This window comes from Phoenix dactylifera, unplaced genomic scaffold, assembly GCF_009389715.1.
Source record: "Phoenix dactylifera cultivar Barhee BC4 unplaced genomic scaffold, palm_55x_up_171113_PBpolish2nd_filt_p 000798F, whole genome shotgun sequence".
In the NCBI taxonomy this organism is placed as follows: Eukaryota; Viridiplantae; Streptophyta; class Magnoliopsida; order Arecales; family Arecaceae; genus Phoenix; species Phoenix dactylifera.
Window position 1 is genome coordinate 140,080 of NW_024068165.1, and position 27,428 is coordinate 167,507.

The window sequence follows — 27,428 nt, forward strand, 5'->3', positions numbered from 1 at the left end:
GACAATGTATCCATTGGGGTCGGAGTCGACTCGCTCGATCTGGAGTCGACTCGGCTGTTGCTGGAGTCGACTCATGCTTTACTGGAGACGACTCGCCCACTGTTCACGATTTGAATTAAAGTGACGTCCCACTGGAGTCGACTCGGTTCAACCTGGAGTCGACTCGCCAAGATCTGGAGATGACTCGGCATTTTGGAGACGGCTCGTTCTCAGGATTCTAGAGATCTATTCTTCTGCATTTCTCTCTTGAGTCGACTCGGATCCTCTTGTAGTCGACTCGGATCTCAGAGCCCGAAAAACCGATCCTCTGTCTGTTGATCTGAGCTGCCTCGGAGTCGACTCGCACTTTGCTGGAGTCGACTCAGCTAACTTGGGGTCGACTCCCGAATTCTCGGAGTCGACTCGTTCGTAGGGTCACTGAGTTTGGTTTTCTGCCTTTCAGTCCGCTTTCCTCTAAGAGTCGACTCTGGCATGTTTAGGAGTCGACTCGCCAAACGTTGGAGTCGACTCGCATCCTTCTGAAGTCGACTCAGTAACAGGATCTAGAAAACACTTCTCTATCTTTCTGTCTGTTACTTCTTGAAGTTGACTCAGAACCGTCGGGAGTCGACTCGGCAATCATCGGAGTCGACTTGAAGCCTTCTAGAGTCGACTCGATGATAGGGTCTGAAGTTCGTCTTTCTGTCCTTCTATCTTTTCTCAGTCGAAGTCGACTCGTAGTGTACCGAAGTCGACTCGAGCTTGTGCCAGAACCTCTGAAACACTTAGAGTCGACTCGAGATTTAGACTTTGGCTTAATTGAGTTCAACACTTAGCCAAAATTCTTTGAACCAAAGCTCCATGCTCTTAAAGATAAATTCACATATATTTGCCTGAAATACTAGATTGAATTCATTGGTACAACATGAAATATACTCAAATGCTTTGAGCTCATCAAAATCAAATAGGGGTATAATCAATCACTCCACAATCTCCCCCTTTTTGATGATTGATGAGAGCACAAAAGTGCGATCTAAGTACCAATTAACTTAGCCTAATGCTAGCAAAATAATGATAAATAATAGATGTTAACATTTGCATGATTAATATTTTATCCTTAGCACTTATTATAATTTTTAACATTATTTTATATAAATTCATCTAAAAAGGATGCATCCTCCCAACTGCAGAACAGAGTCTATGACTCTTCTTCCGCGCACCCAAGCAACTTCCCAACTTCCGCAATGCAACTCAAGCTTCCAGTCGTCCGTGAGCCGAGATATGTGATCTGATCTCCCGCACCCAATCCTAGCATCCTGATTCCATCCGCACCAGTGATCAGCTCCCTTCCCGTCTTGACCGCAATCACCTCCCAAGCGTCCGTGGAGCACCCGCATCCAAGCTTCCCGCTCCACAGCGTCCATGCGGAGTCTTTCCATCTCCAGCATCCCGATCAACGCCCCTTTTTCCGCCCGTTTCACATGCCTCCCAGCTCCCGGATCAAGCAACGTCACCTCCCAGCGCGGCATCTCCTCCGGTTTATCTCACATCCGAGCCCAACGTCCGCTTCCGCCCGTACCAAGCTCTCAGCATCCCGTTCTTCAGCCACACCTCTTCCGCATTCACAGCTTCTCCCAACGCGTCAACCGTGATCCGAGCGTCGATCCCACGCAAGTCCAGCTCCCGATTCGTCCGCTCATCCCGCGATCGCCTCTCCCGTGATCAACCACCCTCTTCTGCATCCTCCCAGCCGCGATCAACGTCCGAGATTCCTCTTCGTCCGCCCATCTTCACCGCGTACGCTCAGGGGGGATCGGATACTATCTATAAAGCTCCCTCTCGGCTAAGAGAGGAGGGCATTCGGGGGGGGGGGGGGGAAGGCTCCGATTTGAAGAAGAACAGAGGCGCCGGGCTGCTGCAGTGGAAGAAAACAAGAAAGAAGAAGAGAGAGGGAAACAGGGGATGCCCTGTTTCCGAAAAGAAAAAGAAAAAAAAGAATAAGAGAGGGAAAGGCTAGAGAGGGAAAGGCTAGTGTTTTTGTAATGGGAGGCTAACACCTTTGGTCAAGGGTGATGGAAGAACCCTTGATAGTTTGCTTTCTTCAAGTAAATTCTGAACGATTATTTTCTTTAATTTACATCTATTATATGCTCTTGGTTCTTGCATACTTATTTGTTAGATAGATCTTGTACGGTTTATATTTATTGATGCATGGGTTGTTTCGATTTTTGATTTATCGTAGACGTAACCGGCACGATAAATACTTGAATGTTGAATTTATGTTTTCAAAGTATATATTCCATGCTTAGAACTATTCTATCTAATTAATCCTTAATCAAGAATCGCAAAAATTTAATTGTTGAAAATAACATTATCAAGGGACAATCCAGATCCCTAGCCTTCTCTATATTCTTGAACGTTGTTTCATTATCTATTATTATCTGCTTTTAAATTTTGAAGATCAACTAAAAATTACATCTAAAAAAATACGCTAATAATCTATAGATCGTTCTCTGAGGAATCGACCTCGGACTTCTGAGTTATACTACTTGTGCGATTCTCCTGCACTTGGGAGAACAGTTTTTCAAAAGCACCAAGTTTTTGGCGCCGTTGCCGGGGAACGGCTGAGTTATTAGTATAATTTTAGATTTAATTTTTACCTTAGTAGTTAGTATTTTTCTTTTGAAAAAAAAATTGCATCTTTACTACTATTTTTAATTCCCTGCACAGTTTGCATCAAACTCTGATATCATAGAAATTCGCCGTCTGATTTGACTCAAATTTGGTCAGCTAGTGCAAGACACATTGTTAGATAATCTGAACGGTCTGATTGACATTCTGACATTTTTAAGACCATCAGATTAATACGAAACCTTGCTGCTTTCTACTTTAAATTTTTTGCATTTATTTTTTTTAGAATCAGAATTTTATCGTTATCATATCTCATTAACCCTTGTTGCTAATTGAAAATTTAAGGAAAAAAAAAACTTTAAGAAAAGATCAAGGGTGATTATTCAAAACTAAAAAAAAAATGAAAAAAAAACCTAAAATTTCAAATTTCAAACGTCAACTCATAAAATTTTTTTAAAAAAATAATTAATTTGCTTGATCACCTATTCAATGAAATTTAATGTCATGTCATAAAGCATTAAAAAAAAAAACTCTTGATTGTTGCATATAGTATAAGGCATCAGCATAAAATATTCTAAGGGCTGAACCCATTTAAAAAGATAAGGTCGGGATTTCATCACTCGTCCTTAGCCCAAAAATCACCCCAGTGCATAAATATCCTAAGCTTAACTAAAATCAACTAGACGTTGGCCCCTAAGGACATTCAAGCTCAATAGGACGAAGACCACCGAAAGTTGCACCAATTTCGCTCTGTGGCTTAGTTGATGTCTAGGCAAGCTTTGTCCCTATAAGGGAGACAGTTCATCTGGTCGAGGCAAGTGGGTTTTAAGTGGGACCTTTGCGAACGCATCATGACCCCTCCACTTACCTGGGAGCTTACCTGGTCAACTCGGTTCATTAGACCGGATTGGAGGCTTAGGTGTCCTCTTCAAACCAGTTAGGAGCTATCTAGAAATTTAAGAAAAACATTAGAAATTGAGGTGTAATGTTTTGTTGCATGTTTGATTGTGAATAAAATTTTTGTTTTAGGATATCGTTTTAGGGTAACTTTAGTTGGTACTTATATTTATTTTTTATTTTTTTTTATTTTTTTAAAAAATAAGAAAAAGAAAAAAAAAGAGGAAAATATTTTGCATGCTAAAGTGGAATAGGGACGACACCGGTCGATTAAGTCGTACAACTTTAGATCATCCCTTAGGACATACCCCTGAAATTCCTTCGCAGTATCTCACACCTTGTGAGATGGCTGATTTAAATGAAGATGCGGGGAGTCACCACAATCGAGAACGAGAACCCCATGTTATGACTCTAAGACAATACCTACAACCGGCTAGGACTAGTCAGCCTTCATGCATAATATTTCCTGGTAATGTAGGACATTTTGACATCAAACCAGGGGTAATCCAATTGCTGCCCAAGTTTCATGGGTTAGAGTCCGAAAGTCCGTATCTTCATTTAAAAGATTTTGAAGAATTGAGCATTACATTTAGAGTGCCAAATGTCACCGAGGATGTCCTCAAGTTGACATTGTTTCCTTTCTCTCTAAAGGATAAGGCCAAAACATGGCTAAACTCTTTGCGACCTAGATCCATAAGAAATTGGCAAGATATGCAGAGAGAATTTTTAAAAAAGTTCTTCCCCACACAAAGGACCAACTTTTTGAAAAGACATATCAGCAATTTCCAACAAAAAGATAATGAAACATTTTATGAATGTTGGGAAAGATTTAAAGACCTTCTTCTCTCATGCCCTCATCACGGGTTCGAAACTTGGAGAACCATTAGCTTCTTTTATGAAGGTTTCTCTCCACAGTTGAAACAGTTTGTAGAGACCATGTGCAATCATAGATTCTTAGAAAAACAACCTGATGAGGCATGGGAGTATTTGGATTCCCTTGCTGAGACTGCCCAACTTTGGGATAACGGAGATAGAAACAACAAGTCTTTGCCTAAGCCTACTAGCTCTGTACATGGAGGCCTTTACAACCTCAGAACTGAGGATGATCTTCACGCTAAAATGGCAGCCCTCACTAGGAAGGTAGAAGAAATTGAGCTTAGGAAGGTTGAGCCTGTCAAGACTATAGAGCTTAGAAACGAGTGTTGTGGTATCTGCGATATGTCGGGTCATACTACTACAGATTGTCCCACCATACCGGCATTCAAAGAAGTCTTGCACGATCAAGCAAATGCTATGAACTCCTACCAAAAGCCTTATAACGATCCATACTCGAATACCTATAACCCTGGTTGGAAGAATCATCCAAACTTTAGGTGGAGAAACGATCATCCTCAACAGTCACACCATTCAGCTCCTCCACCTGCACATCCTACTTATGCACCATCACCTTCTCAAAAGCCAAATATCGAGGATACCTTGCAATCCATACAAACTTTTCTACCAGGTCAAGCTAATATCAATGCTCAAAATACTCGAAATTTTGAAGACATAAGGAACCAATTGTCAATATTGACTACCGTCCTAAGTACCCAAGAGAAGGGTAAGCTTCCAGCTCAACCCCAACCTAACCCACAAGTGCACGGTAGTAATAATACGGCTCCCTCTAGTTCGCATACAGAACATGCAAAAAGCATCATGACTTTGCGTAAAGGGAAAGTCATTGATCAAACCGTCCCATTGAGACCGCAGGTCACTTCTAATTCTGATGCTCCCAAAGTTGATGAAAGGGACAAAGAAGAAGTTGAGGTCCCAACTTCTACTAAGAAAGTTGAATGTCCTTTTCCTCCACCTTTTCCACAACGGTTAAAGCCGTTGCAAAAGCTCGAACCTAATTCTGAAATTCTTGAACTTTTTAAACAAGTAAAGATCAACATACCTCTTCTTGATGCAATCAAACAAGTACCCTCATATGCCAAATTTTTGAAGGACTTGTGTACTGTCAAACGCCGATTAAATGTTAAGAAGAAGGCATTTTTAACTGAAAATGTGAGTGCTATTTTGCAGCACAACATTCTCCCTAAATATAAAGATCCAGGTTGCCCAACCATCTCATGCATCATAGGCGACTTTAGGGTAGAGCGAGCATTGTTAGATTTAGGGGCGAGTGTGAATTTGTTGCCATATTCTGTCTATGAGCAACTTGGTTTAGGTGAGTTGAAGCCAACCTCCGTCACTTTGCAATTAGCTGACAGATCAGTTAAAATTCCAAGGGGGATTATCGAGGATGTATTAGTCCAAGTAGACAAGTTCTACTTTCCTGTAGATTTTATTGTATTGGACACACATCCGGCTTCGAACTCACAATCTCAGATTCCGGTCATTTTAGGACGTCCATTCCTTGCGACTTCTAATGCATTAATTAATTGTAGGAATGGCGTCATGAAGCTTTCTTTTGGTAACATGACCCTAGAACTGAATATTTTTAATGTGTGCAAACAACCCAATGATTTCGAAGAGAGTAAGGAGGTTGATTGGGTTGAAACCATCGCAGAAGAATATTTGTTAGCTAAAGCAATTAAAGACCCATCCGATGATAGCTTAATTGATCAATGTCTTAATGGAACTAATGATGATGATTTGTCGGTCATACCTATTGTGGATAATCTGGATATTAAGATGGTCACTGGGTGGAGACCGAAAGTAGGAGAATTTGAGAGGTTGTCGCCTCAAGAGGCGAAAATAGTACCATTCCATGAGCAAGCACCCAAGCTCGAATTAAAACCCTTACCAAAGGAACTTAAGTATGCCTTTCTTGGACTTAATGACACTTTTTCTGTAATTATCTCGTCTGGACTTGATCATATCCAAGAAAGAAAATTACTTGGTGTTCTAAAAAATCATAAGGGAGCCTTAGGGTGGTCTATTGCCGACTTGAAGGGGATTAGCCCCTTAGTTTGCACGCACCGGATATATTTGGAGGACAATGCCAAAACCACAAGGCAAATGCAACGAAGGTTGAATCCTACGATGAGAGATGTGGTTAAGGCAGAAGTCCTCAAGTTGCTTGACGTGGGTATTATTTACCCAATTTCCGACAGCAAGTGGGTAAGCCCTACTCAAGTCGTTCCTAAGAAATCGGGTTTGACGGTAGTAGAAAATGAACAAGGTGAACTAGTTCCAACTCGTGTCCCGACGAGTTGGCGCATGTGTGTTGACTACCGAAAGCTGAATTTGGTCACACGAAAGGATCACTTTCCTCTACCCTTCCTAGACCAAGTATTGGAGAGGGTTGCAGGGCATGATTTCTATTGTTTTCTCGATGGCTATTCGGGATATTATCAAATTGAAATTTCACCATAAGATCAAGAGAAGACTACCTTCACTTGTTCTTTTGGCACATTTGCTTTCCGACGAATGCCATTCGGGTTGTGTAATGCACCTGCAACATTCCAAAGATGCATGCTCAGCATCTTTGAAGACATGAACGAGAAATTTTTGGAAGTGTTCATGGACGACTTCTCCGTTTTTTGCGACACATTTGATGATTGCCTGTCACATTTACAAGCTGTCTTAGCTCGATGTATGGAAAAGAATTTGATACTGAATTAGGAGAAATGCCACTTCATGGTGCCAAAGGGAATTGTCTTAGGACATATTGTTTCATCAAAGGGCATGGAAGTAGATAGAGCTAAGACTGATTTAATTGCTAAGCTACCTGCACCCAAGACGGTTAGAGATGTTAGATCATTTTTGGGTCATGCCGGATTTTATAGGAGGTTCATCAAGGACTTTAGTGTCATATCTCGACCATTATGTAATCTCCTATCCCTAGATACACCGTTCAATTGGACTGAAACTTGTCAGGAGGCATTCGAAAAGTTGAAGTCTATGCTTAGCACTGCACCCATTGTGCGACCACCCGATTGGTCATTACCTTTTGAGATTATGTGCGACGCTAGCGACTATGCGATAGGAGCTGTCCTAGGACAACGCAAGGATAATAAGCCATATGTCATTTACTATGCAAGCAAAACCTTAAACGATGCTCAAATGAATTACACTACCACCGAGAAGGAATTGCTTGCAGTAGTATTTGCCTTAGATAAATTTCGCTCTTATATCCTTGGTGCTCCTATTGTTATCTTCACGGACCATGCGGCACTAAAATATTTGTTGGATAAGAAAGAAGCCAAACCACGCTTAATACGATGGATACTTTTACTCCAAGAATTTGATATCACTATCAAAGATAAAAAAGGAGTAGAGAATGTGGTTGCTGACCATTTATCACGATTAGTTTTTCATGATTCAGTGCCACAGTTTTTCATCAAGGACTCATTCCCTGAAGAGCAGTTGTTTGCACTTTCTAGTATACCATGGTATGCAGATATTGTAAATTTTTTTGTTACAAGCCGGATGCCGGAGCATTGGGGGTCGACAGATAGAAAAATTTTCTTGCGCGAAGTAAAGAATTATTACTATGACGAACCCTATTTGTTTAAATATTGCAATGATCAAATCTTTAGACGATGCATATCGGATCATGATATACAAAGCGTACTCTCTTTCTGCCATACTGATGCTTGTGGTGGACACTTTGCCTCTAAGAAAACTGTTGCAAAGGTCTTGCAATGTGGTTTCTATTGGCCTACTATGTTCAAAGATGCCCACGAGTTCTGCAGAACATGTGATCCATGTCAACGTATTGGAAGTCTAACTCGGAGGCAAATGATGCCTCTTCAACCCATTACTATTATCGAAATTTTCGATTGTTGGGGCATCGATTTTATGGGCCCATTCCCACCATCTTTTGGATATGAGTACATTTTAGTCGGTGTCGAATATGTGTCCAAATGGGTAGAAGCTGTTGCTTGTAAGACCAATGATCACAAACCTGTCCTGAAGTTTTTAAAAGAAAATATTTTTTCACGATTTGGGATGCCTAAAATCATAATTAGTGACGGTGGAAAACACTTTTGTAATAAGCCTTTCGAAACCTTATTGAAAAAATATCGTGTCACCCATAGAATTGCTACCCCATATCATCCGCAAACCAGTGGCCAGGTAGAGTTAGCCAATCGAGAGATCAAACGTATTTTAGAGAAAACGGTGAACCCATCACGGAAAGATTGGTCCTTGAAACTATCAGATGCATTATGGGCTTATCGTACTGCATACAAAACCAATCTTGGCATGTCTCCCTACCGGCTAGTCTACGAAAAAGCGTGTCATTTGCCCGTAGAAATAGAACATAAATCGTATTGGGCAATTAGAAAATTGAATTTTGATTTACAAGATGCCGGTCTAGCTAGAAAATTGCAATTAAACGAGCTTAATGAGATTCGCAGAGATGCTTATGACAATGCTAAAATTTGTAAAGAACGAATGAAGATCTTACATGATAAATCAATTTTAAAAAAATCTTTTGAACCTTTGCAAAAAGTTCTTTTATATGATTTCCACTTACATCTGTTTCCTGGTAAGTTGCGATTGAGATGGACAGGTCCTTACATTATAAAAACTGTTTTTCCACATGGGGCGGTTGAGATTGAGAATCCACGGGATGGTAGAATTTTTAAGGTAAATGGACATAGATTAAAACCTTTTCTTGAGAATTTTGCAGATGAAGAGGACTCCTTTTTCTTGGGGGAGCCTTCTTATGACTGAGCATGAAGGCAAAGGTACGTGTATATTAGTTAGGATTATTTTTCTAGTTTTGTAGGTTTTATTTTCTGGATATCAACAGCTCAAGGTATTCCTCTTCTCTTCAATATTATTTTCTCTACTGTCTTTCATTATAGCTTTCTTGTATCTATTACATTGAGGACAATGCAATATTTAAGTTGGGGGGAGGGAAGTATTTTGATTTAAAATATATATATATATAAATTGCATTCTTTTCTAAGCAAATGCACATGTATTTTCATATTGAGTTTGTGCAACTATTACGGCAAGGAACACATGCATATTATGACTGATCAGAGACCTATTATTAGATCCCTGCACATGTACTTAATGATTATAGGAAGGCCTCAGGAGTTCATATTTGTTTAATGCATTTTTATTAAGCCGTATCTATAAAAGAAGTACGAGTATCCTTGTCCGTACTATAAGGTTCATGATTTGGTTTTCACATAAAGATAGAGGTTGAATACCCTGGCTAGATCACCTAAGTGCCTTATGTTCCGACCTTGGTTGACCTATAGTCACGATGCAGTCACGTTATATGGTTCAGTTTACCTCCTCTTTTTATTTGAAAAAAAAATTAAAATAAATAAATAAATAAATGAGGAGATAACAAGTCTAACCTCATGGCGTAGTCTGGTTCGAGTAATTAAGCCCGAGGGGTGTTTCACCTAATGCCTTGAGCCAACTGGATCAGGAGTCATTGGCCGAAAACTCGCTACATGGACCTTGCTAGAGCCTAAGGGGGTTGGACTATTGTAATCACCATTGGTAAAAAAAAAAAAAAAAAAGCATGAATAGGGTTGGTCGGGCTGAACCCAGTGACATGTGGTAATGGCTGGTTTGACTCCATTGTATTGGACCTTTGTGTACTTTGGATATTTAGTTGGGATTGATAGCTCCTTCTTTTTATGCGAACCATTCTTGACAATTTTAGACAACATGAGATATTCCGAAAATTTGATGGATCAGGCCCTAATAAACTGTAGTAAACACTTGTGAACTCGAGTAGTACACCTAAAATTCAAACGGTACCATGTTGTGGTGGAGGTATTAGTACTCTGAAAAAGTCATACTATTTTATGCACACTATACTTTCATATTTCCCCTTGCTTTGATAGTTGCCATGCTTGAAAATATATATTAATTACACGGGTATTGCTTTCATATCATTCATGATGTTTGTGGGTAACATCCTTGAAAATTCTCACGAGACAACACTCGTCCACTAGGATAACCTAGGGGTTTAACGGCTTGTTGCACGTGCTAAGTGCAATCGTGATGCCCTACGAAAGTGGATACATATTTTAGTTTTATGTCTTTAGATTTAATAAAAAGTCAAAGAATTGACCAACACTTTTTTATACTCTCATGTTATTATTTACTCTGAATTGCTAGAGACTAGCAATAAGCTAGTTGGGGGGTATGATGAGAGCACAAAAGTGCGATCTAAGTACCAATTAACTTAGCCTAATGCTAGCAAAATAATGATAAATAATAGATGTTAACATTTGCATGATTAATATGTTATCCTTAGCACTTATTATAATTTTTAACATTATTTTATATAAATTCATCTAAAAAGGATGCATCCTCCCAACTGCAGAACAGAGTCTATGACTCTTCTTCCGCGCACCCAAGCAACTTCCCAACTTCCGCAATGCAACTCAAGCTTCCAGTCGTCCGTGAGCCGAGATATGTGATCTGATCTCCCGCACCCAATCCTAGCATCCTGATTCCATCCGCACCAGTGATCAGCTCCCTTCCCATCTTGACCGCAATCACCTCCCAAGCGTCCGTGGAGCACCCGCATCCAAGCTTCCCGCTCCACAGCGTCCATGCGGAGTCTTTCCATCTTCGCCAGGATGATCCCGTTCGTCCGCTCATCCCAGCACTCGTCCGCCCGTCTCAACCGTGATCAGTTCACTCGTCCCAGCATCCCGCGAATCTTCCCAGCGGCCGTCCGGAAGAAATCGCGCTCCTCCACAGCGTCCGCCCGAGCCCGAGCGTCCCAGTCATCCCGTCCGCTCAATCCGCCTCCTCCAGCGATGCAACCATTTCCATCTCCAGCATCCTGATCAACGCCCCTTCTTCCGCCCGTTTCACACGCCTCCCAGCTCCCGGATCAAGCAACGTCACCTCCCAGCGCGGCATGTCCTCCGGTTTATCTCACATCCGAGCCCAACGTCCGCTTCCGCCCGTACCAAGCTCTCAGCATCCCGTTCTTCAGCCACACCTCTTCCGCATTCACAGCTTCTCCCAACGCGTCAACCGTGATCCGAGCGTCGATCCCACGCAAGTCCAGCTCCCGATTTGTCCGCTCATCCCGCGATCGCCTCTCTCATGATCAACCACCCTCTTCTGCATCCTCCCAGCCGCGATCAATGTCCGAGATTCCTCTCCGTCTGCCCATCTTCACCGCATGCGCTCAGGGGGGATCGGATACTATCTATAAAGCTCCCTCTCGGCTAAGAGAGGAGGGCATTCGGGGGGGGGGGAAGGCTCCGATTTGAAGAAGAACAGAGGCGCCGGGCTGCTGCAGTGGAAGAAAACAAGAAAGAAGAAGAGAGAGGGAAACAGGGGATGCCCTGTTTCCGAAAAGAAAAAGAAAAAAAAGAATAAGAGAGGGAAAGGCTAGAGAGGGAAAGGCTAGTGTTTTTGTAATGGGAGGCTAACACCTTTGGTCAAGGGTGATGGAAGAACCCTTGATAGTTTGCTTTCTTCAAGTAAATTCTGAACGATTATTTTCTTTAATTTACATATATTATATGCTCTTGGTTCTTGCATACTTATTTGTTAGATAGATCTTGTACGGTTTATATTTATTGATGCATGGGTTTTTTCGATTTTTGATTTATTGTAGACGTAACCGGCACGATAAATACTTGAATGTTGAATTCATGTTTTCAAAGTATATATTCCATGCTTAGAACTATTCTATCTAATTAATCCTTAATCAAGAATCGCAAAAATTTAATTGTTGAAAATAACATTATCAAGGGGGAATCCAGATCCCTAGCCTTCTCTATATTCTTGAACGTTGTTTCATTATCTATTATTATCTGCTTTTAAATTTTGAAGATCAACTAAAAATTACATCTAAAAAAATACGCTAATAATCTATAGATCGTTCCCTGAGGAATCGACCTCGGACTTCCGAGTTATACTACTTGTGCGATTCTCCTGCACTTGGGAGAACAGTTTTTCAAAAGCACCAATGATGACAAAACATTGAGTATTTGTAAAGTGAATTGCTCAACCAAGAGGTGATTTATAATAAAGTTTTGAAATGAATTCAAATGTTTAGTCATTTAATTTATCCAAAATTGAAAGGTATGAAATAGTAAATCCTGAAACTAAAGCTCCCCCTTTCATTTGAAATTATATAAGCCTTCAAATCATGCAATCAATTATTTGGTTTATATGTGATTAATGAATTTGCTTTCTTAAGATTTCAGATTCTCCCCCTCAATATGTGCATTCAATTTTGTTTAAGTTTTTTGAATTTGCTTTAAATGTTTTGAAACTTTTGAGCTTAAATTCTTACTTTTAGAGGAAAAATCTGACAATTTGTTCTTGAGTATGATTCAACTATTCTCCGAATATCTCTTGAATAGATTCTGGAGATTACTCCTTGAGGAGCCCCAACAGAGAGATAATGAGCCTCGAGGTATTGAATCCACTTAGAACAAATTACATTTTGCTTTAAAAATTTTCTTTTTAGTGATTGCCTTTACATTTCAATTCATCATATTTTCTCCCCCTTTTTGTCATCATAGCAAAAAGGCACAAAACACAGAAAAAGATAAGAAGTCAATGTGCACAGTTTTGAAAAGAAATTTCTATTCATTGTATTAAAGTCAAATTGAGTACAAATATGAATACATATCAGAAAAGTCCTCAAGGGACTGTACATCATAAAATCAAAAATACACTAGGGTCTTTTAGTAGTGGAGGATGTGGCTCCCGTACTCAGTTTAGCATGTTTCATGAACAAGCTTATCCCCTCAGATACATTCCCTAGTTGTGCGATGATCTCAAAGGTAGCCCTAGATTGTATCTTAGTTAGCTGGGTCACACTCTCCTAAATAGTGTCCAGCTTGAAGATTATGGCATTTGCAAGCCTTTCCGCACCTTGACTCTGGCTTGCCAGCTCTTCTATGATGCTGTCTTGCATCTTCCTCGTGTCATCCTTTATGTCGCTAAGGCTCTAGTATTGACCTTGGACTAGGCTCCTTATGTTGTACATTTCCTCCTTAAGGTCTGCTATCATCTTGGACACCGCTGCTAAGGAGGGAACGACGTCAGTGGAGGGAGCACTCAGTGGACCTCGCAGCTCTCTCAATATAACATCTCTCAGCTCCCTCACTATCTCCTGTCTCATCTTCCTGAGCTGCTCAGTGCTGATCCGGACTTCTAGAGGTTGCTAAGGTGGTGGAACTGTAGATGGTCCAGCTGAAGTAGATGGGAATGAAGGACCAGAAGTGGAAGGAAAAGTGGGAGGAGCTGTGTAGTGGTCCTGGTCATAGTCAGGACTAGGTAAATGGTGAGTAGTAGGGTCAGATGGTGTGGATGAAGATGTTTTCCTAACCCAGACTCCCTCCACCTTGTGGAAACCCATTCGGTGGAGAGTCCCCTCACCCATGTGGTCAGTGTGTCTGAGGGAGCGAGAGGGTTCTCCCTCAGAAATAGGGACTTCTAACTCCCTAAAGATGAGTGTGAAAAGCATGCCATACGGGAGACTCAACCTAGGTTTGTCTAGGGGTTCACAGATATATCTATAAATGAGTTTGGGGAAGTTCAGGGGGATGTCCTGTAGAATGTGGAACATCAATCCTAGGTCTCTCTCAGAAATGAAGTCAAACCTCCCAGTCTTAGAAAAGAGAGTCCTAGAGATGATATTTAGGAGGAGTCGCATTTCAGCTGAAAGCTGATTTGCAAACACCTCCTCTATGGAGGATTGAGGTGGGCTCCCTAAGATGGCCATAAGGGCCTCAGTCCTATCGGATGGATGTGTGGGAGCAATCCCCTCTCGGGAGAGATGGAGGACTCGAGCAATGAAGTCCTCCGAAATGAAAATAGGGACTCCTACTACAGTCCCTTGGATACCACCGCCACCTCGTGTGACGGTCCCGTAAAATTTCCTAACTAACCCTGGGTATGTAGGGAGGTCAAGGGAACAAAAAAACTCTAAGCCCTAGGCCCTAAGACGATGCCCTAGGATGAACCTTGAAAGTGAATCCTAGGTTCTTCGGTATTAAGCATGCTAATTTTTTATTTTTTTAAACCATGGCTGAACCTGATCGGGTTGCCTACGTACCCCTTCATAAGGAGAATCAAGCCATACGTAGTTCTTTTTTAAGTTTTAAAATGCAGCGGAAAAATTGAATCAAACAATTTAATTCATGCATGCTTACAAGATCAAATCTAGAAATCAGCACTTTAAGAACGCATAGGATTATGCCGGAATCGTTTAAACAATTATACTAAAACTTCTATGCATGATTAACTATTAGATCTGAAAAGGTAAATACTCTATTCTGATTAATCTCCAAATATCCATCGAATGGATTCTGGAGATAACTCCGTGAGGAGCCCCAAAGGAGGGTAAAACCTCAGGAAATCGGACCTAGACCCTGACTCCAAAATAAAAAGATTAATATAGAATTAATACCTTTTATGATGGAAGAAACTTATGGATCGATCCTTGACTTCGTAGCCACGCACATGAATGGCCTCTACGAGAAGTACACGCGAAGCCCTAGGTAGATCGTCTTCCGCGGGAGTGCTAGCTCGCGCAGGAATGTTGCAATGGCTGAAGCTGTCTCCTTCTAAATACTCAACCTTTGATTATTCTTAAAGGATATGGAGGATGGACGTGAGGAAGAAAGAGAAGAAGGGATGGAGGCCCTCAGGAAATTTTTTCAGAATTTTTTGAAACCTCTAAATATGGTATATATTCAACCCAAGGCATGGGGGTCTTTTATAGCCAAAGGACCACCCCACGCCTCACACCTAATTTAGCCAACTAATTTGGCTGATAAAATTCTCAAAAAATTCTGGTGGTTTGAAAACTAAGAGGAGATAAACATATCCAAATTTCGTGCATTTTGGAGCCTAAAAGATAGGAATTCATGCATCCAAATTTTAGCCCCAGACCACCCTATTTCATGCACCATGCAATCCCTACAAATTAGGAAATTCATCTAAATCTTTCTAGAAAGATTTAAGGCACCATTTTTATAGAAAATATAGCCCCATGCCTCCTCTCTTCTCATGCCAATTTTTGGCCAAAAATAAAGAGTATAGGCATGAAGAATATTGGGGATAAATCAAGGTGTCATTCTTCTCCAAGAAGATAAGGATGGGTTCCTAAAATTTAGGGATTCTTCTCCTTATCTAATTCTGATTATTTGGACTCATAATCCTCATAAAATAAGGTCTTCTAATTGATTTGGATCAAGCTCAATCCAATTGGGTCAAGTTCCATCAATTGGGTCAAGCTCAAGCTGCTTGTGTTGAACCCAATCCAATTAGGTCAAATCCTGATGCAGCCCAAATTGAATCATATTCAATTTGGCTCAACCTAAGCCCAATTACTCAATCAAATTAAGTTCATTAGCAATCTAATTTCTAATTATTCCTCCAATAATTCAATAATTATTTTAGTGCAACTTTTGCTTTGGATAATTTGTCAATCGAATTGACCAAATTATCCCTGAATGATTCTTAATCATCAATCAACCATTTGATCAGCCTAGAAACTTCTATGCGTGTGACCTCATAGGTTCGAACCTAAGCCGGTAGTATAGGAACATCTTCCTATACTAATCAATGTGACCATCTAGCAATGGTACCCGACGTCCGGATAGGCTGAATATATGCGAAGCAAATATTCTGGAACCCTGGACTATGGTTACTGTATAATTCAATCCCTTTGACTCCTAATGCCAGGATGACTTAGAGCTCACTGTCAACCCTATACTTAGTACATCCATTATGTGATTAACTTTAGATATCCCGTGACTCCTCACTGGGATTATCCTGGCCAAGGTTTTGCTAAATTAATCACAAGACATTATCTTCTGTTTTCAGGAGGGATCAATTCCATCTTGACTCATAACTGACTATGCAAGTACTTGACTGCACCCAATAATCTTCCGTCACTGAATTAGAAATTCAGGTAGTCCGGTACCAAAGTACAGTGAGTTGCTTGCTAGTCACAGGTTGCGATCTCAGGTCAAGAGGGCCAAACTTATACCCATATCCACTCGGAACATCTCTTGACAGTAGAGCATTCCGGAGTTGGTCACGTTCGGTGAAATGTACTCCTACACTTCACCTATGTGGTATACCAGTGTCTCCACACTCCTTGGTTAAGAGGACAACCAACGTATATGTCACACAACGACCTAATCTCGATAATGCTGTCGTCCCAGTAACAACATATCATTTGGTCGCGAACCAGTTTAAGGACTCAAAGATAAATCCTCCTTTATCATAACATAAGTCCTAAGGACTTCATTATATAAGAGTTCATTTGAAGATAAAATGATGAATAATGCCAAATAATACTTTATTAATTTGTCAATTCATTTACAAAATTCAATCATCAATATGCTGACGATTAACATTTAGGATATAATTTCCAACAACTCCCACTTAGCCTAAAGCCAATCGGCACAGTATCTAATACCCATCTTCGACTTGTATTCGTTGAACTCTTTGATGCCGAGGACTTTGGTAAATGGGTCAGTCATATTTTTTTTTTGTATCAATTTTTTGTAGAATCTACCACTGTGTGTTGCTTGGAACTCTTCCAGCAGATAGCACCACCCTTAAGAGTAAAGATATAAACCGACACGCTCTTTCTGTCATCTCGATCTGACTAAAAACTTGAATCGGTATATCCCTCAAGTTTTAAGTCAGAATCACCGTGGACAAGCCACTGGTCTTTAGTATTTCTCAAATAATTAAAGATGGTTTTTACAACCTTCCAGTGGTTGCTACCTAGATCAGACTGGTGTCTGCTCACTACTCCTAGTGAGTATGACCCGTCTGGTCTAGTACGTATCATGGCATACATTATAGATCCCACTGCCGAAGCATATGGAATTCTATCCATACTCTCTCTTTCTTGAGGGGTTGTCGGATAATTCCTTTTAGAGAGGTTAATTCCATGGCCCATTGGAAGATAGCCTTTCTTGGAATTAAGCATACTGAACCTCTTCAGTATAGTATCAATGTATGTGGATTGGGATAATCCAAGCAATCTTTTAGATCTATCTCTATAGATCTTTCCTAGGATGTAAGATGCTTCTCCCAAATCCTTCATGGCAAATTGAGATGATAGCCAAACCTTTATTCCTTATAATGCAGAAATGTCATTTCCGACTAAAAGAATGTCATCCACATACAAAATAAGAAATATAATAACTGAACTATTTACCCATTTATAAATGCAAGGTTCCTCTTCATTTTTAATGAAGCCATATGATTTGATCACCTTATCAAATTGTATGTTCCAACTCCATGAAGCTTGCTTTAATCCATAAATGAATTTTTGAAGCTTGCACACCTTAGACTCATCTGCAGATATAAAACCTTCAGGTTGCATCATATACACCTCCTCTTCTAAATCTCCATTTAGAAAAGCGGTTTTAACATCCATCTGCCAGATCTCATAATCTAAGTATGCTGCTATCGCAAGGATAATCCGAATGGATTTGAGCATTGCCACAGGAGAAAACGTCTCGTCATATTCAATACCATAATGTTGACGATATTCCTTGGCAACCAGACGGGCTTTATAGGTCTCTACCTTTCTGTCTGTGCTCCGTTTCTTTTTGAAAATCCACTTACACCCTATGGGTTTAATCCCTTCGGGTGGGTCAACTAATGTCCATACATCATTGACCTTCATGAATTTCATTTCGAATTGCATGGCTCGAAGCCATTTATCAGAGTCATACCTCTGCATTGCATCCATATATGTGATCGGATCCTCATCGTTTTTATCAAATTAGATAGGATCCCCATCCCGGACCAAAAAACCGTAATATCTGTCCAGCTGACGTGGTACTCTACCTGATCGCCTTAATGGTGCATCTAAGATGGGTTCTGGATCTGATCTAATCAAATTCAACTCAATTGATTCAGTAGATGGTATCGGGTCTTCTACATGTTGAACTTTTCTAAGCTCAACATTAGAGCTTTTAGTTTCTTTACTAAGGAATTCTTTCTCCAGGAAAATAGCTCTATTTCTTACGAACAACTTTTGTTCTTCAGCAAAGTAGAAGTAATATCCTTTAGTTTCTTTAGGATAACCAACAAAGAAATATTTGTCAGACTTGGGTTCAAGTTTGTCTGTCTTCAAACGTTTAACGTACGCTGGACACCCCCAAACCCTAAGGTGAGAGAGCATCGGCTTACGTCCAGTCCACATCTCATGTGGTGTTTTATTTATAGACTTACTTGGAACCTTATTTAGAATGTAGCAGGCTGACTCAAGAGCATATCCCCAAAAGAATATGGGCAGATCAGCACACCCCATCATGGATCGAACCATGTCTAACAGAGTTCGATTTCTCCTTTCTGATACACCATTATACTGTGATGTAGCAGGAGGAGTCCATTGAGAGAGAATCCTATTTTCTCCTAGATATGTCAAAAACTCACTGGTGAGGTATTCACCTCCTCGATCTGATCGAAGAGTTTTAATACTCATTCCAGTTTGTTTTTCTACTTCATTACGATATAATTTGAATATTTCAAATGATTCAGATTTATGTCTCATTAAATAGACATAACTATACCTAGAAAGGTCGTCTGTAAATGTAATGAAATATGAATACCCACCTCTAGCATTTGTGCTCATTGGCGCACATACATCAGAATGTACAAGGGTCAATTAGTCACTGGCTCGTACACCTTTTCCGGTAAAAGGTGATTTGGTCATTTTACCAAGAAGGCATGATTCACAGATTGTCAATGATTCACAGTCATTAACATCGAGAATTCCCTCTTTACTTAACCTGTTCATTCTGTTCTTATTAATATGACCTAGCCTATGATGCCAAAGGTAGACATCCGTGACATTATCTATTTCAGGATGCTTACTTGACGTGTACATTACATTAACAGGTTGTGATAACAAGTAGATGCCATTGCTAAATCGTCTATTCATTACAGTAACACCATTCATAATGATATCACAAGAACATTTCTTTATTGAAATTTCATAACCGTTCATGGCCAAAAGGCCTACGGAAATTACATTCAATAAGAACGTAGGACAATAGTGACAATCACTCAAGACAACTACATGAGAACTGAAAACAAGTTTGAGATTTTCTAAAGCTAGAACTGGAACAGATCTTCCATCTCCAACATTCAGAAATCTCTCGCTGTTTTCAAATCTCTCATTGACTTGAAGTCCTTGCAACGAATTGCATATATTAAACGGACTTCCAGTATCTAATACCCAGATCGAATTATCACATATGGAGAAATTACAAGGTATTATCATATAAATACCTTGATCAGCAACTGATTGCCCTTTTCTCTTGCTTGGCCTGTTCGGGTCAAGTGAGGTAAGGTATTGAGGATAATTTCTCTTCTAATGCTCCTACTTCTTACAATAGAAGCATTCTACCAGATTGTGGTCAGCCTTCATCTTTTTGGTCTGACTTGGCTTAGCACGTTGCACCTTTTTCTTTTGATTCTTATTTTTCTTCTTTCCTTTCTTAAAGGTACCACGACCCTTGGACGAACCTTCCACTAAATTCACCGACCCTTTTGGAAGTTGGTGATCCTTCTCAAAAGTTTGTAGTAAACCCAACAATTGGTGATAATTTACTACAGTTTTGTCATACGAAAGTTGGTGAGAAATGGGCGGTACGAACCAGGAAGAGAATTCCGTATAGCATCCTTCCCCAATTGATCATGTAGGGAAAATCCGAGAGTGCCTAAGAGCTCAATTAACTCAATCATGTACAATACATGATCGGTCACCGAAGCTCCATCCTTCATACGTGCGTTGAAAATAACATAACTAGTCTTGTGCCTTTCAACATCATCAAGAATACCGAATGATTCATGCAACACTTGAATGATGTCTTCCGGCTGCGCATTCTCAAAATGCCTACTAAACTCATCATTCATTGCAGCGAGCATAATGCAACGGACAGTGATATGGTCACTGAGCCACTTCTGATAAGTGTCTCTAACCGTACCCCGTGCATTAGCAGCAGGCTACTCAGGTGCCGGATCTGTTATCATATAAAGGATCCATTCATGCTCTAGCACAATTTTTGTTGCCCAGATAGACAACCCAAGAGGGGGGGTGAATTGGGTTTTAAAATAATCTTACAATTTAAAACGATGTGGATGACTAATTAAAGCTATTGCAAGTTGTTCGATTAATTGCTATGTGCTGTGAGTGATATGAGAGTAAGAGAAAGAGAGACAATCAATCACAAACACCAAGTTTTATAGTGGTTCGGAGCTAACCCTTGCTCCTACATCCACTCCCCAAGTCTCACTTGGGAATTCACTATAACCCCTTAGATTACAGCCGGTTGTTTTCCAAGCTCACAACCAAACTTGTTGTTTTACGAGCTCACAACGAACTCGGTCGGTTTTTCCCAGGCTCACCGACTAGAACCAATCCCGATTGTTTTTCCGGGATCACAATCGAACCCTTACATGTTGGTTTTACACTCGGCTCACCAACCAACCTCTATACCCTTGATTCAATCCCCCGATTGAACCAAGCAAAGACAATGTGTAAATGAAAAGAACAAACAGAAAAATACAGCTTCTCAAAAGCAGATAAATGGCAATATGAACAATAACGAAGTTAAGAGCCCTCAAACGCTTTTAAGTTGGAGAAGAGGAAGGGCTTCTTGAACTTCGGGTCTCCTCTTGAATGTGTAGTCGACTTGAATGCAGGAGGAGGCTCTTTCAATATTGGAAAGAAGTAGGTGGATGCAGTTAATGCTGCTCTTCCCTCTTTTTCGTTGAAGAACAAGTTGCAGAGATTGAAAGCTTGATTACTTGGAGTGGAATGGTTGTTCTCTCCTTTGCTACAGTCCTCTGTGGCTATTTAAACCAACCCCCACGGAAACTAGCCGTTAGAGAGCTTTTTCTGCCCGTTCTGCACACTCTGTACACCCTGACAATGTGTCCGTTGGTGGGTTGGAGTCGACTCCGCGATCAGGAGTCGACTCGGCTGTAGCAGGAGTCGACTCATGCTTTTCTGGAGTCGACTCGGCAACTGTTTCGGATTTGAATTAAAGTAGCCTCTTAGACTGGGAGTCGACTCGTCTTGACCTGGAGTCGACTCGTCTTGACCTGGAGCTGACTTGGCTTTCTCGGAGTCGGTTCATCCCATGGAGTCCGTGGATCTATTTTTGAATTTGGTCCACTCGAGTCGACTCGACAATCCTGGGAGTCGACCCGGCGCTCAGAGCCCGAACTCCCTATCTTCTGTCTTTTGCCTCGTCCAGTCTTGGAGTCGACTCGAACTTCCCCGGAGTCGACTTGGCTCTCAGTTTCCGAAATACTGTCTTCTGTCTTTTTGATGTAGAGCTGCCTTGGAGTCGACTCTAGCTGTCTGGGAGTCGACTCGAATCTCAGAGACAGTAAATTGGTTTTCTGTCTTCTTTGTGGTCGCGGAGTCTCGGAGTCGACTCGCGTATTGCGGGAGTCGACTCGAATCTCAGAGTTCGAAAAATGTTCTCTGACTTTTTTCTTGTGTTCCTCTGAGAGTCGACTCTCACTTTCTTTGAAGTCGACTTGCCAACCATCGGAGTCGACTCGCGTTCCACTGGAGTCGACTCGAATCTCAGACCCGAAAACTGCTCTCTGACTTTTCTGCCTGTGGCTCTTTGGAGTCGACTCTTGCTACCCTGGAGTTGACTCGGTGAACATCGGAGTCGACTCGCGCACTTCAGGAGTCGACTCGCTGACAGGTTTTGAGTTGATGCTTTCTGTTCGTCTGTCTGTTCTAAATTGGAGTCGACTCGTACTTATCCGGAGTCGACTCGAGCCCGTGCCAGTGAACTTGATACGCTTGGAGTCGACTCGTGATACTCTGGAGTCGACTCGAGTCTCAGACTTTGATTCAGGCTGACTTCTTAACTTATCCAAAATATTATGAACCAAGTCTAGAGACACTTAGACAAGATTTTCACTGAGACACTTAATTGAATTCATTAGTAAACAAGAGATATACTCAAATGCTTTGAGCTCATCAAAATCAAATAGGGTTTTAATCAATCACTCCACAATCTCCCTCTTTTTGATGATGACAAAACATTGAGTATATGTAAAGTGAATTGCTCAATAAACAATGAAATAAAATCCATAATTGAATTCAAATGTCTGGTAATTCAATTTATCCAAGCTTGAAAGGAGTGAAACAATAAATTTCGGAGTTAAAGCTCCCCCTTTCATTTGGAATTATATAAGCCTTCATATTATACAATCAATTGTTTGGCTTATATATCTTTAATGATTTAGCTTGATTAATATTCAGATTCTCCCCCTCAACATATGCATTCTACTATGTTTTGATTCTCTGAATTTTCTTTTAATGCTTTGAAGTTTTTGAACTGAATTTTTTGTTTTTAGAGGGAAAATCTGTCAATTTGTTCTTGAGTAGGATTCAGCTAATCTCCGAATATCCCTTGAATAGATTCTGGAGATTACTCCATTAGGAGCCCCAAAAGAGAGATAATGAGCCTCGAGGTACCAAATCCACTTAGAACAAATTTTGTGTGTTTTAACAGTTTTTTTGATTTTCATTGATTTCTTTTACATATTTTATACATATTTCTCCCCCTTTTTGTCATCGTATCAAAAAGAAGGTAAGCACACACAATCAATGGCACAACCAATCAATCATCAAATGGCACAGAATTGAAGAAAATATGGCTACTCATTGTATTGATTTGCATGTAAATACATTTGAGAGTACAAAAAATAAGGCAAAACAATACAGTCAAAACAAAACACAAAAAGTAGCTATGGTCTCCTCGAGGATGTAGCTCCTCCTCTCGAAGATGTATCTCCTCCTCTCGAGGACGTGGCTCCTCCTCTCGAGGATGTATCTCCTCCTCTCGAGGACGTGGCTCCTCCTCTCGAGGATGTAGCTCCTCCTCTCAATCTGCTCTGCTCCATGAGGAGGGTGACTGCATCTGTAACATGCCCGAGCTGAGTGATAATGGACGAAGTGGCTCTGCTATGTGTAGTAGAGAGCTCAGTCACCGACGTCTGAAGTGCGTCCAGCTTGTCGATGAGCACATTCGACAAGCGCTCGGCCCCCTCGGTAGTGGTGTGCATGTCACGACCGATGTCCTCCCTCATCTGTCGAGTGGTGCTCGTGACCTCACTCATGCTATGAAACTGGGCCTAGAGCAAAGTCCTCATGTTGTAGATCTCTTCCCGCACATGAGCCGTCATGTCAGTCACGGCCGTCAGGGAAGGGACCAACGCTGAAGATGGAGCGGGAGAGGGAGCAGGCACCGAACCTCGGAGCTCCCGAAGCAACTCATCCCTCAGATCTCGGACTATCTCCTGCCGCAGCTCCCGGAGCTGCTCAGGAGCGATGCAGACCTCCATGGATGGTGGAGCCGAGGAGGAGGGTCCGGCGGAGGTGGTAGGAGCAGAAGTGGATGGAAAGTCTGGTAAGTCGGGAAGGTCAGAGTCTGGCTCAGGACTGGGGGAAGGTCTGGTGGTCTGTGTGGTGATGGAAGACTTCCTAACCCATGTCCCCTCTCTCTTCCGAAACCCCATCCTGTGTAGGGTCCCTGCACGCGTGCGATCAGTCCATCGCAATGCGCGAAAGGGTTCCCCCTCAGGGATAGGAATCTCGTACTCCCTAAATAACAAGGTGAAGACCATACCGTAGGGCAAAGTGAGCCTAGGTCTGTCTAGTGGCTCACACATGTATCGATATATGAGTTTGGGGAAGTTGATTGGGGTGTCATGAAGCATGTAGAACATGAGAGCTAGGTCTCTCTCAGATACAAAGTCAAATCTTCCGGTCTTAGGGAAGATGGACCTAGACAATATACTTAGGAGGATCTGCATCTCAATCGGAAGTGAGCTAGCGGATACCTCGTCTAAGGGTGACTGGGGTGGATGCCCTAGAACGGCCGTAAGGGCCTCAACCCTGTCCTCGGGATGTGTGGGAGCCACCCCTACTAGTGGAAGGTGGAGGATGTGGGCAATAAGATCCTCCGTAAGGAACAGAGGGACACCGGCTACCGTGCCCTCGATACCCCCATCTCCCCGATGGACGGTACTGTAAAACTCTCTAATTAGCCCTGGATATGTGGGGAGATCTAAGGTGAGGAAGTACTCTAAGCCCTGGGCCCTAAGTCTATCACTTATAGTGAACCCTTTCCGGGAGAGATAGTCGAAGTCGACATATCTCCCGGTGGTGACGGCCTTCCCGGCTAATGGCCTCGCGGGAACCGCCCTTGGCGGAGAACGAGCCGGAGGTTGTGGCCTCGCGGGATCGTGCCGAGCCTTGGAGCGCCTCTCGGGACCGGCCTCGGGTCGGGACCTCTTCCGGACTACGGTTTTACGCGGCATAATGACCTAGAACGGGATGAAAACCTAAAGGATGGTGAAAGGTCGACGGAGAAGGCTTGGGAACGACCGGGGACGACCTAGGAAGGGAGGAAAACCCTAAGGGACGGTGAAAAATCGACGGGAAAAGGCCTTTGGGACGACCGGGGACGACCTAGGAGTCGGCTCTAGGGCTTGTGAACAGTGGCGGCTGAGAAAGAAGTGTTTTCGAAACGACAAAGTTAGGGTTAAAAAGTCGGATCCCGACTGCGAGTCGACTCCACTGAGTCGCGAGTCGACTCGACCTCGAGTCGACTCCAGAATATGCGCGAGTCGACTCTCCTTATGCGCCTGTAGACCTCGAGTCGACTCCCGACTATATGAGAGTCGACTCCCCCTCTGCTGCCATCTTTGCGAGTCGACTCCCGCAAATGCGCGAGTCGACTCCCCCTTAGGAGCCGACTCTGAAACTTACTCGAGTCGTCTCTAACTTTGGCATGCACCTAAAAATCATGTTATGTTCGTGCCGAATGAGGGAAAATCACTAAATTATGATCTGATTTGATGATCATTGAAAAGAAACTCTATTTTAACCACAATCTAATCATCAAAATCAACGAATCTAGTGGAAACTACCACTAGGATGGATCAATCACTCCTAATCCCCTCCTAAGCACACTAAACCTCTCTTCACTTAGGGGTTTTGTAAAAATGTCTGCTAATTGATCATCAGTACAAACAAATTGTAGTGTCACATCACCATTCAGTACATGATCTCTTATGAAGTGATGTCTTATCTCAATGTGTTTAGTTCTTGAATGCTGAATTGGATTTTTAGTTAGATTAATGGCACTTGTATTATCACAGTTAATAGGTATTTTATCTTGTTTAATGCCATAATCTTCTAATTGTTGTTTGATCCACAAGATTTGAGCACAACAACTCCCGGCTGCAACATATTCAGCTTCAGCAGTAGATAATGCAACCGAGTTTTGTTTCTTGCTAAACCATGAGATTAGATTTTTTCCTAGAAATTGACAAGACCCGCTGGTACTTTTTCTATCAAGCTTACATCCAGCGAAGTCTGAATCTGTGTATCCTATTAAGTTTAGGCTAGATTCTTTAGAGTACCATAACCCTATATTCTTAGTTCCTATTAAGTATTTAAAAATTCTCTTAACTGCAACTAGATGTGATTTCTTAGGATTAGCCTGATATCTAGCACATATGCAGACACTAAACATAATATCAGGTCTACTTGCAGTAAGATACAATAAAGATCCTATCATACCTCTATACAGTTTCTGATCTACAGATTTACCTGATTCATCTTGGTCTAATTTGCATGATGAGCTCATGGAGGTGCTGATTGACTTGTTTCCCTCCATATCAAACTTCTTGAGCATCTCCTTAATATATATTTGGCTTGATTGATGAAGATGCCTCCTTCAGACTGTTTGATTTGAAGCCCGAGGAAGTAGTTCAGCTCTCCCATCATGCTCATCTCAAATTCACTCTGCATCAAATCAGCAAATTCTTCGCAGAGGCGATTGTTAGTAGCACCGAAAATGATATCATCAACATAAATCTGTACTAGTAGCATATCTTGGTTTTTCTTTTTCAGAAATAGTGTTGTATCTACATTACTCCTAGAGAACTCATGTTCTAGTAGGAATTTGCTAAGCCTCTCATACCATGCTCTAGGTGCTTGTTTTAAACCATAAAGTGCTTTGTTCAGTTTATATACATGATTAGGGTATTGATGATTTTCAAAACCAGGAGGTTGTTCTACATATACCTCCTCATTTATATACCCATTTAAAAATGCACTTTTTACATCCATTTGAAATAGTTTGAAATCCTTAGAGCATGCATATGCTAATAATAATCTAATAGCCTCAAGTCTAGCTACAGGAGCAAAGGTTTCATCAAAATCTATACCTTCTTCTTGATTATAACCCTTTGCTACTAGTCTGGCCTTATTCCTTATAACAATTCCATTTTCATCAAGTTTATTTTTATAAATCTATTTAGTACCTATAATCGGATATTCAGAAGGTCTCTCTACTAGATTCCATACCTTGTTTCTAGTAAATTGGTTTAATTCTTCTTGCATTGCATTTATCCAATTTACATCATTTTCGGCTTCTTCTATATGTTTGGGCTCAAAGTGTGAGACGAAAGCTAGATGGTTATTTAAATTCCTAAGAGATGCTCTAGTCCTAACCGGTTGAGATGGATCATCTAGAATTAGTTCCTTAGGATGCCCGTGAGCATACCTCCAAGCTTTAGTTAGCCCATGATTCACAATAGCCTCTTGGCTTGATGATGCTCCTTCAATCAATTTTTGATTATCATCTTGTAATGTCATCTCATCTATCTTTTCTTCAAGAATTTCAGCATCATCATCAAAGTTAACTTTCTTACTAGAGGAGATGTCACTAGAATCATCAAATACAACATGTATAGATTCTTCTATAACTAAGGTTCTTTTATTAAAGACTCTATAGGCTTTACTAGTTGTAGAGTAACCTAAGAATATTTCCTCATCAGATTTAGAGTCAAATTTACCTAGATTATCTTTCCCATTATTATGAACAAAACACCTACATCCAAAAACATGAAAGTAATTAACTTTTGGTTTTCTGTTTTTCCAA

The 27,428-nt window shown here is 41.2% G+C and overlaps 1 non-coding gene across 1 annotated transcript; it reads right to left on the bottom strand.

Moving 5' to 3' along the window:
- Window positions 1-4,264: 4,264 nt before the first annotated feature.
- On the bottom strand, window positions 4,265-4,373 carry LOC120107218. The gene has a single exon (XR_005509118.1). It is a non-coding gene; the product is annotated as a small nucleolar RNA R71 (small nucleolar RNA).
- Between the last annotated feature and the right edge of the window lie 23,055 nt (window positions 4,374-27,428).